The sequence below is a fragment of the Podarcis pityusensis genome, assembly GCF_964106645.2.
Source record: "Podarcis pityusensis genome assembly, chromosome: 5".
NCBI lineage: Eukaryota > Metazoa > Chordata > Lepidosauria > Squamata > Lacertidae > Podarcis > Podarcis pityusensis.
The window spans coordinates 60,914,941-60,925,898 of record NC_138032.1 but is presented as its reverse complement, the minus strand read 5'-3'; the positions used below and the strand labels follow the sequence as shown (position 1 = coordinate 60,925,898).

Here is a 10,958-nt window from a genome sequence, read left to right as displayed (position 1 = left end):
AACTCATTACAGACTGGATCTATATAGGATGGGGATGGGGAGAGATCTGTTCCATTTGCATGCAGGATATTTTAAATTCTCCCTGAAGCAACACTCCCTGGGATCTGTGAAAAGTCCAATTTATACTCTATGTTCAAGATTGCCTTCAGCCTTTTGCAGGCAAAAAATTATGTCTGCCTCATCAACCGCTCCTCCAGAACCCAAACTCATTCTTCCTTGCATGTTCCAAATTCAAAACCCTTATGGAAGCATGGAAGTGCAAATTCCAAGAGAGGAATCAGCTTGATTACTTCTTGCATGGAGGAGCCCTTCACATGTCCACAGATCTTCTGTGCAAAGCAAAGACATATCTAGGGGAGCATGACCGGTTCAGTTGCACTGGGTGCAGAGCTTCTAGGGTGCCACAGCAGGCACCACAACTAAGAAGTCCAATGGAAGGCTCAAGGTGGGTGGGTGCAAAGCCAAGGTTCAGCCAGAGTCAAAAGTAAAGCTGCCATTGCAGTTTAAAAGAGCAATGCACTGAAATTGATGTTAGGTTTTTTCCATTTTCACTGTGTTTGTTCCCTTTCATGATCTTTGGCCAGTTGTCTTTCACTGTGCCATTTTGTGGGGCAGCTAATGGTGCCAAAGAATTGATATCACAGATATGACAGGTGACAGTTTTATTTTCAAAATGTTTAGAGGATGCAACCACTGAGGTCATATTTCCTACACTACTGTTCTTCTAGTGGAACGGACTTCTGCTTGCAGAAGGGATCTTTCTCTTCCTTTCTTTTCCCCTGCCGTCCCCTGCACACCCTCAAAATCTGCTCCAGGGTGTTGGGAAAGGAGCATGTCTTTGCTGGGTATCTTATGGTATTTAAATATGCCTATACAAGACAACAGTTGCCCACACTTTTTTTTTTAACTATTCACACATGGAATATTTAATGTAATCCAGAAGATTAGTGATTTGGGCTTGGGAGATTATCTACAGCTGTTCAAATATATTGTGTACATCAGAATGCTTTCAAACCACAGGTAGAGGTCTTAAATTATTGTTGCCAGTCAATAAGTGTCTTGCTTCTTACCACCTGAGAGCATTCTAGCTTGCATGATGAGTAAGAGACACTCAGGAACGTGGTACTGCATGCTATGTACTACTTTGGCATATATATATATATATATATATATATATATATATATATTCATGTGGTTTGCAGCCAGAAAGGTGGGGAAAGAGATCTATATGTTGGAGAAAGGGGAAACTAACAGCATTGCTGCAGGTTTTAATTATATGCATGAAGAAGCATAAAATCCATCAGCAGGATTTGTTCTTGCTAATGTCAGGTAGACAAAAGAGAGTCAATTAAACACAGAAGAGTTTGCAAAGGCTGATAGCAAATGTGGATCCTATCCATTATCGTTCAAAGGGAATACTGATGCATATAAAAACAATTTTATGGTTTGGTTTAATGGAACAGTTTGCATGGGTCTATGCAAACTGTGAATTCCTTGGCTTTAAAGGGATAGCTATTAAAGACTTTAAGAAGCATCTTCACTTTCAAATAGAAACATTGGAAGCTGTCTGATACCAAGTCAGACCAGCTCAGTATTGTCTGAGAAGTCTGGCGAAGTCTGGTCTAGGGTTTTGGACAGGGGACATTTTGCTGAATGTGCTTACTCACATTCAGGAATAAGGCACGTTTCCTGATCTCGAAGAGGCTTGTGTGTTTGACTGAACCCACTTACAAGCTGCCTTCAGCTTTGCATGCAGAAGTCAGGGAACAACGGGGCAGGGGTGGTATGTATGCGGCAGACACACTTCATGCTAAAAGGGCTCCTATTGTCCTCATAAACTCACACTTCTTGAAAGTGGTCAAGTTGGATGTTCATAACGTTGTGGTTCTTTCCCCATGAAAATAAAATAACTTTGTGTTCTAAAGCAACAACTTATGCCTGCCATTCAAAGGTTATGTAAAGCCTGAGGTCCAGCACCGAGGGCCTTCTGGCGGTTCCCTCACTGCGAGAAGCCAAGTTACAGGGAACCAGGCAGAGGGCCTTCTTGGTAGTGGCATCCGCCCTGTGGAATGCCCTCCCACCAGATGTCAAAGAGAAGAACAACTACCAGACTTTTAGAAGACATCTGAAGGCAGCCCTGTTTAGGGAAGCGTTTAATGTTTGATGGACTATTGTATTTTAATATTTGTTGGAAGCTGCTCAGAGTGGCTGGGGAAACCCAGCCAGATGGGCGGGGTATAAATAAAAAATTATTATTATTATTATTAAGCAAATATTAACTAGTCACACAAATTTCAGAAGCATGCAATATCCACTAAGAAGTGGAAAACTGGGGGCATCTCAACATCTCCCCGCACCTGCAACACAGTCACTAAATTCATGGACTTAGTGGAGCCACATCCAGTAGCTCTTCCCACCCCCCGATGTCAACAAGTACAGAGTGAATGTAAAAGTAGATGCTTACAGTTTTACAGATGTAGGCTTCCCCCATGGTCCTGATCACATGTAAGTGGCTATGATCATACAGCTGTACATGGGTAGGCCCTTTCAAAGTTATTGCCAAATACATTGGTGAATCATGCCCATTGGAACTGGGGTGGGGGGCAAGGGTAGAGTGGCCAAGGGTGGGCAGAGCAAGAGCCAATGACAGGCAGAGCCAACTAATTCTGGTTTTGTCCCCATCCCCTTTCCTGGTATAGCCCTAGACTGGCTGTAAGAGAGCCAGTGTGAACTAGTGGTTAGACTGCTGGACTAGGACCTGAGAGATCAGGGTTCTGCCCAGCTATGAAGCCCACTGGGTGTCCCTGGGCCAGTCACTGTGTCTCAGCCCAACCTACCTCACAGGGTTGTTGTGACGATAAAATGGAGAGGCGTAGCAATGTGCGCACCACCTTGAGCTCTTTGGAGAAAAGGTGGGATAGTAATGCAAACAGAAGTAGTAACAAAAAGAAGTTAGAAGGTGAGCAGGTGAGGACAACTGAAGTCAGTGGGGCAGATCCCCATTCACCCTAATGAGCCAACCTCACAGCTCAATCTATGGATATAGGAAACAAGGCCAAGTGACATGACCCGTTGCCTCCCCTGTGTGTTCAGCGTGGGATTTTTGTACACACGCCTTCAAGCTGAGAGAAGTTCTTTCAAGCCCCTTTCTCCTCTCTTCTACTCCCATCCTAAGTACAGGTTTTATAAGAACCCTGAGGTTAATATATATATATATATATATATCCTTGTATCTGTTGGAAAACATGTTGTCTAAACAGACACTCAGCTCATTTGCTTCACTGGTTTTGTCAGCTGGAGCCATCTGCTTGCATGGACTTTCAGTTCCGGCTTTCTGCTCCCAGCACATTGGTGTCCGGATCATGTTGACCCTGCCACTGCTAGCCTGGGCAAGGTCTAGGGATGCCAGGCTCTGCCCATAACCCTTCATGCACAAGAGAGCCCCATTTCTCATTTCTGACCTGCTGGGTAGTACATTTGTGATCAACACCATAGAGTATCAGAACAGTCACGGCATCTTTCTCTGTAGGCTGCAGGTTGGATTCATATTAAGCAATTTTAGCATGCATATTTATTTTAATAGAGCTGGTTTTATTTCTATTTTTATCAACTTGCTCTTTTTAAAAGTTAAATGAATATTTACATTGTTTTATGTGAACCTCTTAGAAGTTTTTGATGACCAGGCAGTGTATAAATCTTGTTAAAATAAAATGAACCCTTGAACAGGTTCAGCAGAGAAAATTAAGTCAAGATGTAACTTAGCCTTCTTTAAAATCAATGAGATTTAAGTTCAGCTCGCTTATCCCGTAACTTGCAAGGACCATACGTTCTTCTTACAGTGGGGTCCCATTAGCTACAATTATCAATAAAAAGATATACAAGACTCTTATATTCCACTGCTTGTCAATGACATTAAGGGAAGATGCCCATTGAATTGCTTTACTTCTGCCAAATAACCACTGTATTATTCAAGATTGCTCTTTCCGCTGGGCTAATGAAAATGTTGAAAGCTGGCTTCCTTGCAAGTGGATGCTTCAGGAGCCGAGCTGCCCAAATTTCCATTCTTTCATTTTCTTACCCCTTTCAACATGCCACCAGGGCTGTTTCTCTGAGATGCTTATTGTTGCATTCAGCCAGAAAATATTCTTGAACAATCAAAAGAGAAGGCACTCTCTTGCTCGCAATGCAGCAGGTGATTTAGAAAAGCCATTATGGGCAAAGGAGGGCAAAGAATGTCTGGCAGGAAAGTGGAGTTGGCAGGCCCTGGATAGTCAGGGAATCCCGAACAACACACACAAAAGCCTTTGGCAGGGAGGAAATGAATGAGGTTAAAGTCAGCATGAAAGATCTCAGAGCATATCCTGAGAAACGGAGCATAAAATCGGAGCAAAATTAATTCCTCAGCCGAAGAAAGATTGCCCATCCTCACATGACAATCAACAAAAAGGCCGAGAGGCTTTTATAGGTTCAGGACAGGGGTCATTCTGCCTAGGGTATTTCCCCTGTATAAGTGAATTGTCAGTGCACAAATGTTAAGAGGAAGGATATGTGGCTGTTTCATTGGGAAGGTGTAGCTTGGGAAGGCCAAGAGTCATCATCATCATCATCATCATCATCATCATCATAATTTATTATTTATACCCCGCCCATCTGGCTGAGTTTCCCCAGACACTCTGGGCGGCTCCCAGTCAAGTATTAAAAACAATACAGCGTTAAATATTAAAAACTTCCCTGAACAGGGCTGCCTTCAGATGTCTTTTAAAGATAGGATAGCTGCTTATTTCCTTCACATCTGAAGGGAGGGTGTTCCACAGGGTGGGCGCCACTACCGAGAAGGCCCTCTGTCTGGTTCCCTGTAACCTTACTTCTCACAATGAGGGAACCGCCAGAAGGCCCTCGGCGCTGGATCTCAGTGTCCGGGCTGAGCGATGGGGGTGGAGACGCTCCTTCATCTCAAACATCATCTCTTGATGAAGGAATATCAGATTTGGGGTTGGCAGTTATGACAAGGAGCCTTCCTTCTCCAAGGTGGGTTCATGGGGCATCATTCAAAGCACTGGAAGGGCTGTTGCTCAGTGGGGTAGAGCAACTGTTCTGCATGCAGAGCACGGGAAATATTTCTGTCTGGAACCCTGGAGAGCCACTGCCAATCAGTGTAGAAAACACTAGTGGTATAAAGCAGTCTCCTGTGGAAGGAGGAGGTGGAGTACCAGAGTACTAGAGCACTCCAATTGGAGAACAGCTTTTACCAAAGGTGTCATGGATTTTGAAGACACTCGAACTCAGGGTGAAAGGGAGAAATGCGCTAAGTGGAAGGCACACTTGGCAAACCCTCACCATGATCAACTCCCACCCAGAAACCTATGTCCCCACTGTGGAAGGAGGTGTGGATCCAGAACTGGCCTCCAGTCATTTGCGGACTCACTTTTCAAACCATGTTTATGGAAGACAATCTTACTCGGCTACGAGTGATTGCCAAAGAAGAAGAAGACCCTTGCCAACGGATCTGTAAATATACAGTGCCAAGACCAGTAATGGAGTTCTTCCTTCTTGGTGTAAAGTAATGGCAAGTGAAAGAGTTCATTAGCTGGTATGGATGTGGATGTGGAAGAGAGTGCCTTCCCCACTCAGGAGCTAGAGATTGAGGACGCTATGGTCACATGCCCTCTTAACATCCCGCTGATCAAAATTGGGATGCTTGTTGTAGTTGTTTTGCTCCTGAGCTCTCGCACAAAAGCGCTGGACCAAAATACAAGCATCTTTTGGTCCCACACACTGGCACATGGCAGACAACAACCCCCCCCCCCCAGGACAATCTGGGATCTAATCAGAAGCCAGGATTCGCTTCTGTGATTCTGGGGTGTCCTGCTCAAATTGGGACTATTGAGGGGTATGCATGCAGTCACACATTGACTGGCTAGCCACACTCCCACACTAGGGTCTCTGAGGTGCCTCTGCCTTCACTGCAATCTCCTACTGGGCCTTCCCCCATGATCATGCCACCTTCCTATTGGCTTCACTGGGCACAGCTATCTCTACTTCAGAATTGCACTTCTTCAAGGACTGAAGAACCCACAGTTTAGTGAATAGGATTGCTAGCTAAGAATATTCCCTTTCATTTTGATTCTGGCTGTACTCAGAGTCTATGGGGGCTGTTCTGCAATTTAGGAATGGAGTAAGCATTTGTTTTTGAAGTGCAAGTCCCTGGCAAAAAGCAATTCTTTCCCTACAGAATTGTGAAAATGAATGCTAGGGTTAGCATTTTATGGTTGAAATGCTTCAGTTAAGCTTTCTGCTGACTGCAGGGTGTGCATGAAGCTTGCATCTTAATGCTCACCTGCTGTCTGCTCGAACCCCTGCCAAGATTACTGCAAGCCGGGGATGAAAGTGCAAAAGATTTTAATGCAGGCAAACTTCATATATCTAAATGTTTTAGATTCTTTTAATGCTCTGTGCATGTGGATCAGAATCAAAATTGCAACTCCAGAGACTCTAATATAGAGTGCTTCAGTATGCAGTAGGTATTTTTAGTAGAACAAGCCCATATAATAAAGGATATGGCACCGTTACCTCTTCCTCTTAATGTTTCTTTTACTGCCTCCATCTCTTTTGAAAGGCTCCTCACAGCCAATGCTTACATTATTTTGTGATGTGGCAAAGTCTTAACAAAGTCATTTTATTTTATTCCCATGTTGCTTTTGTGTGGTGAAGCACCATGCTCATTGCTCAAAACCACAAAATACACAAAGTCTCAGGGCATGTGCAGAGTTTTATTTGATCCAAGCTTCTTGGTAAACACACTCACACTAGCGCACACCAGCTCACCACAAAAAAGAAATAACATGGTAAAATCAGGGACAGACAGGTGGATTGGCCTATGCTATATGTGTCCCACGCCTTTCCTATTCTAAACTACAGGGCAATGTGGCGAGACCTTAGCTTTCAGCATCTCTGTTAGAGCCACCACCACAAGTTCAGAATTTGTATCTCCTCATCCCTGGAAGTAGAACCTGGGGAAGAAAGTATATCTGCTAAACTCTGGTAAAACCAGAGAAGATTAGGCCAACTTCATCAAGATTCCCAGAACGTACAAAATTTTCACAGGTTTGCAGTTGAGGGTTTTCAGAATGTGGAATATTCATGGAAATGTTGTCTCATTAGACCAGGGATAGCCAATGTTGTTGGACCACAACTCAGACCCCTAGCATGGTCAGTAGTCAGGGGTGATAAGTGTTGGAGTCCAATAACACCTGGCAGCTAGCACACTGATTACCCCTGGATTATGCTCTTACTGAGGGATATCTTATGAGATCCCTCCCAACCCACCAGAAAAAGCCTGGTGGGAAATGTGGCTTCTTCTCACTCAATTCCAGTATTCTTTGATCCAGAAACACCATGGATGAGACCAATGATCTGATTGCTTATCACCTGGCCACATCAGAGGGTGCCATTTGGATGATAAAGAAGCATGAAATTATCCTTGCTGGGTGCCATTAACAGAGTGGTGTCAGTCCAAGTTTATAGGAGATGTCAACAGAAGGCAGCAGTCCTAAAACTTTATCTCAAGGGTCAATTCAGCCAGTATTACCTGGCAGGTTTTTAAAGTCCAAATTGCACTGTGCTGTTGATAACCTAATAGTTGCCTAGTCCTTGTTACCAGCGCATGTAACAATTTGGCAAGTGTTGTGGACATGTGTTAAATTACAATTTGTTTTTATAAGAATTTTTTAAAATCAGGGCTTTGTTTTTGGAACATGGACCATACAGCTGTATTGTTTGAGAATTCAACTTTCTTCTTTACAGAGCAGCTCTGCGGAGGCCATCTTTACCGTAGACAAAAATAATTTGTTTCCAGTTCTTTTTACCTTGTTGACATTTTCTGTGTTACAAAGTCAGGTGTAGGTACTTTAGTGTTATAAGGCTATTATTTTGCAAGGTAAAACTTGGAATTAGTTTAGACACATGTTTTGAACTCCCCATAGATTGACATACCATTTAGAGGAAGTTGTGATGGATTAAGTATTAGCTGGGTATATTTCTATAGTTCCCATCCATGGCGCTATTTACATTACTGCACACCACTGAATATATGTATTTAACTTTATTAGAAACACAGTTAAATATATAGCTGGGGAAAGGGATGGTTATTAATGATAATAATAATAATTACACAGAAAGCAAATACAAATGTTACATGCTGGGATCTTAGTCTCAAAACAGTAAGCTGGATGAAGGCGTTGTGTTCTTTACATGAAAATTCTTCAGCTGCAACTGTGGCCCAACCAGAATTAGACTTGGCAGCTAATCAGGAGCTGAGGTGCATCTTAGATGCCAAACCACCCACTTGTACAGGCAGTTTGACATTCTATAAAAGCTCTTGCTGTTACTCCAGTCGAGTGGATCAGTGTGCATGCCTTCTCACCCTTGGAAGACAGGGCCCCCATCTGGTTAGCTGTGCCTGCTCTCCTTCTCCCAACATTTCCCCCAGTCCTCTTGCCAATTGCATCATAGCAACAACTCCATAAACAATGTTTTTGTTTAAGAAAATATGAGCTACACATGCTAACCACAATTTTAACACAGAATTAGATGCATTTTAAAACGCATGGATTTCAGTGTTTGATTTCAGTGAGTTAAGGCACGTGTTCGTTATTTAATTTATTCAGCAAAATGTATATTCTGCTTGATTATCATTAAACCTCAGAGTGCTTTACAAAGTAAAATAAACCCTTAAAATTATCAATAAAAGACAAAACAGGAATTTCCCCCCCTTTAAACCTCCCCCCCATTTACTAACTAGTTACATAATTAGCAATAAGCCAAAAACAGATCTAAACACTCGTAACTTCTACGGGTCCAAATTTGCTTGCTTAAAAAAATGTTTTAAGCAGAAAGAGTACAATGAAAAGGCCTATCTGATTTCAATAGGCAGGGAGTTCCACAGCGTAGGTGTTGCCACCCTAAAAGACTGATCTCTTACAACTGCAGAATGTGTTAGCATTATGTGGCACCTGCAGCAATGCAAGCTCTTTTTTAGAGCTAGGTAAAGGTAAAGGGACCCCTGACCATTTGGTCCAGTCGTGGCCAACTCTGGGGTTGTGGTGCTCATCTCGCTTTATTGGCCAAGGGAGCCGGCGTACAGCTTCCGGGTCATACGGCCAGCATGACTAAGCTGCTTCTGGCGAACCAGAGCAGCGCACAGAAACATCGTTTACCTTCCTGCCGGAGTGATACCTATTTATCTACTTGCACTTTGACGTGCTTTTGAACTGCTAGGTTGGCAGGAGCAGGGACCGAGCAACGGGAGCTCACCCCATCGCGGGGATTCGAACCGCCGACCTTCTGATCGGCAAGTCCTAGGCTCTGTGGTTTAACCCACAGCGCCACCCGCGGCCCTTTTTAGAGCTAGTTCTTTATAAAAATGAACTTGTCAGGTTCTGGTGCAGCATGTACCCAATTGCTTTCAATATGTGCAGATCTCTTCCATGCATGCAGAGGACTGAGCTGGATTGAAGCTCCTTTCACTTTTTTATTTGGTAGTGTTTAAGGAAGCTACCATCTCAGCACCAATACCAATTGTATTAAAATAATCATCAGCTCTTGTATAGTGTGTGTTGCTCTAATCATTTGTGCTGGCATACAGTAACTGTCTGCAAAGGCATCACAAAGTCACTGCAATTCCAACATAATGGCGCATTTGACACATTGTGATACTGCAGCAGTTTTATCTTACTTATTCAGTGTAATGGTTTGGGAGTTTGATGCAATTCATGCAATGCACTTTGGTGCTGGTAGAGCAAGCTTTAGGATTTTATCAGCTTGCCAGTCTTACAGCCCTATTCCTAGCAATGAAGTGAATGGAAAGTGTAGTGATGCCTTTTTAAAGATTGTTCTTGGTTATTGAGGAATTTTAAAAAAAGGTAAAGGACCCCTGGACGGTTAAGTCCAGTCAAAGGCGACTATGGGGTTGTGGCGCTCATCTTGCTTTCAGGCCGATGGAGCCGGCGTTTGTCCATAGACAGCTTTCCGGGTTGTGTGGCCAGCATGACTAAACCGCTTCTGGCACAACACAACCCCGTGACGTAAGCCAGAGAGCAATGATCAGCAATGATCATTGCAATAAGCAGCAGAAGTGTTTAAATTCAGCACGGGTTTAAGGAAAGGTAAAGCAGGCCAGAATCATCATCCGTGGTTAATGTGGTTATGTATTAAAGTTTTATATCCCTAAGTGCAACTTATTCACAGTTTAGTCCCTAGCAGGAAGGCAGTAATAAAAACAGTGCTTATTTGAAAAGGCTATTAATTTAACGGAGTTGCTAAAACAGAGCCTGCTGTACATGTTTGGGGGAAAGAACTCACACTGTTTCAGTTACAAAACAAAAGCATTGCACAGTTTAATTAATGCACTTTATTAATGAAATCCTACATGTTTCATAATTTGCACATATGGAGAAGCCACTTAGTTTTTGGTGAATAGTTCTGCACCTTTAGCGTGAAACAAAGCAGCTACTTTATGTTCATGCTGCCAGAACTGTTCTTCTACACCCTTGGTGGTATTTCACTAAGACTTACTCAGAGTAGACTCGCTGAAGGCAATGAACATGAAGAAGTTAATTTCAGTGAGGCTACTCTTGAGTAAGAGTGAGTTGCATATCACCCATTTTTTAATCATTTCAGTTGTGGCTTTTGAAGTTCGAATAAGACATGCTGTGTGTCCTCAGCATCACATCAGCCTAGGAGTTAATCATGGGTACCAAAAGGGGTGGGGGCAAAGGGGCATAGACAAATGGTGCTGCCATGCATTATTACAGGACAGCCACAAAACTAATTCAGATTGGAATACCTGCCTCTTTTCACCGTTCTTTGCTTCCGCAATTAAAAGGTATACTAGGCACCAGTGGTTGCATGACTCATGAAGATGTTGGAAGCTGTGCAGCCAAGATGCGGTTTCACGGAGA

At 43.2% G+C, this 10,958-nt stretch overlaps 1 protein-coding gene across 1 annotated transcript in view; it reads left to right on the top strand.

Annotated features, from left to right (window-relative positions):
• STK32C (serine/threonine kinase 32C) overlaps positions 1–10,958 on the top strand; it is a 170,083-nt gene that overhangs the window by 82,024 nt on the left and 77,101 nt on the right. The window lies entirely within an intron of this gene.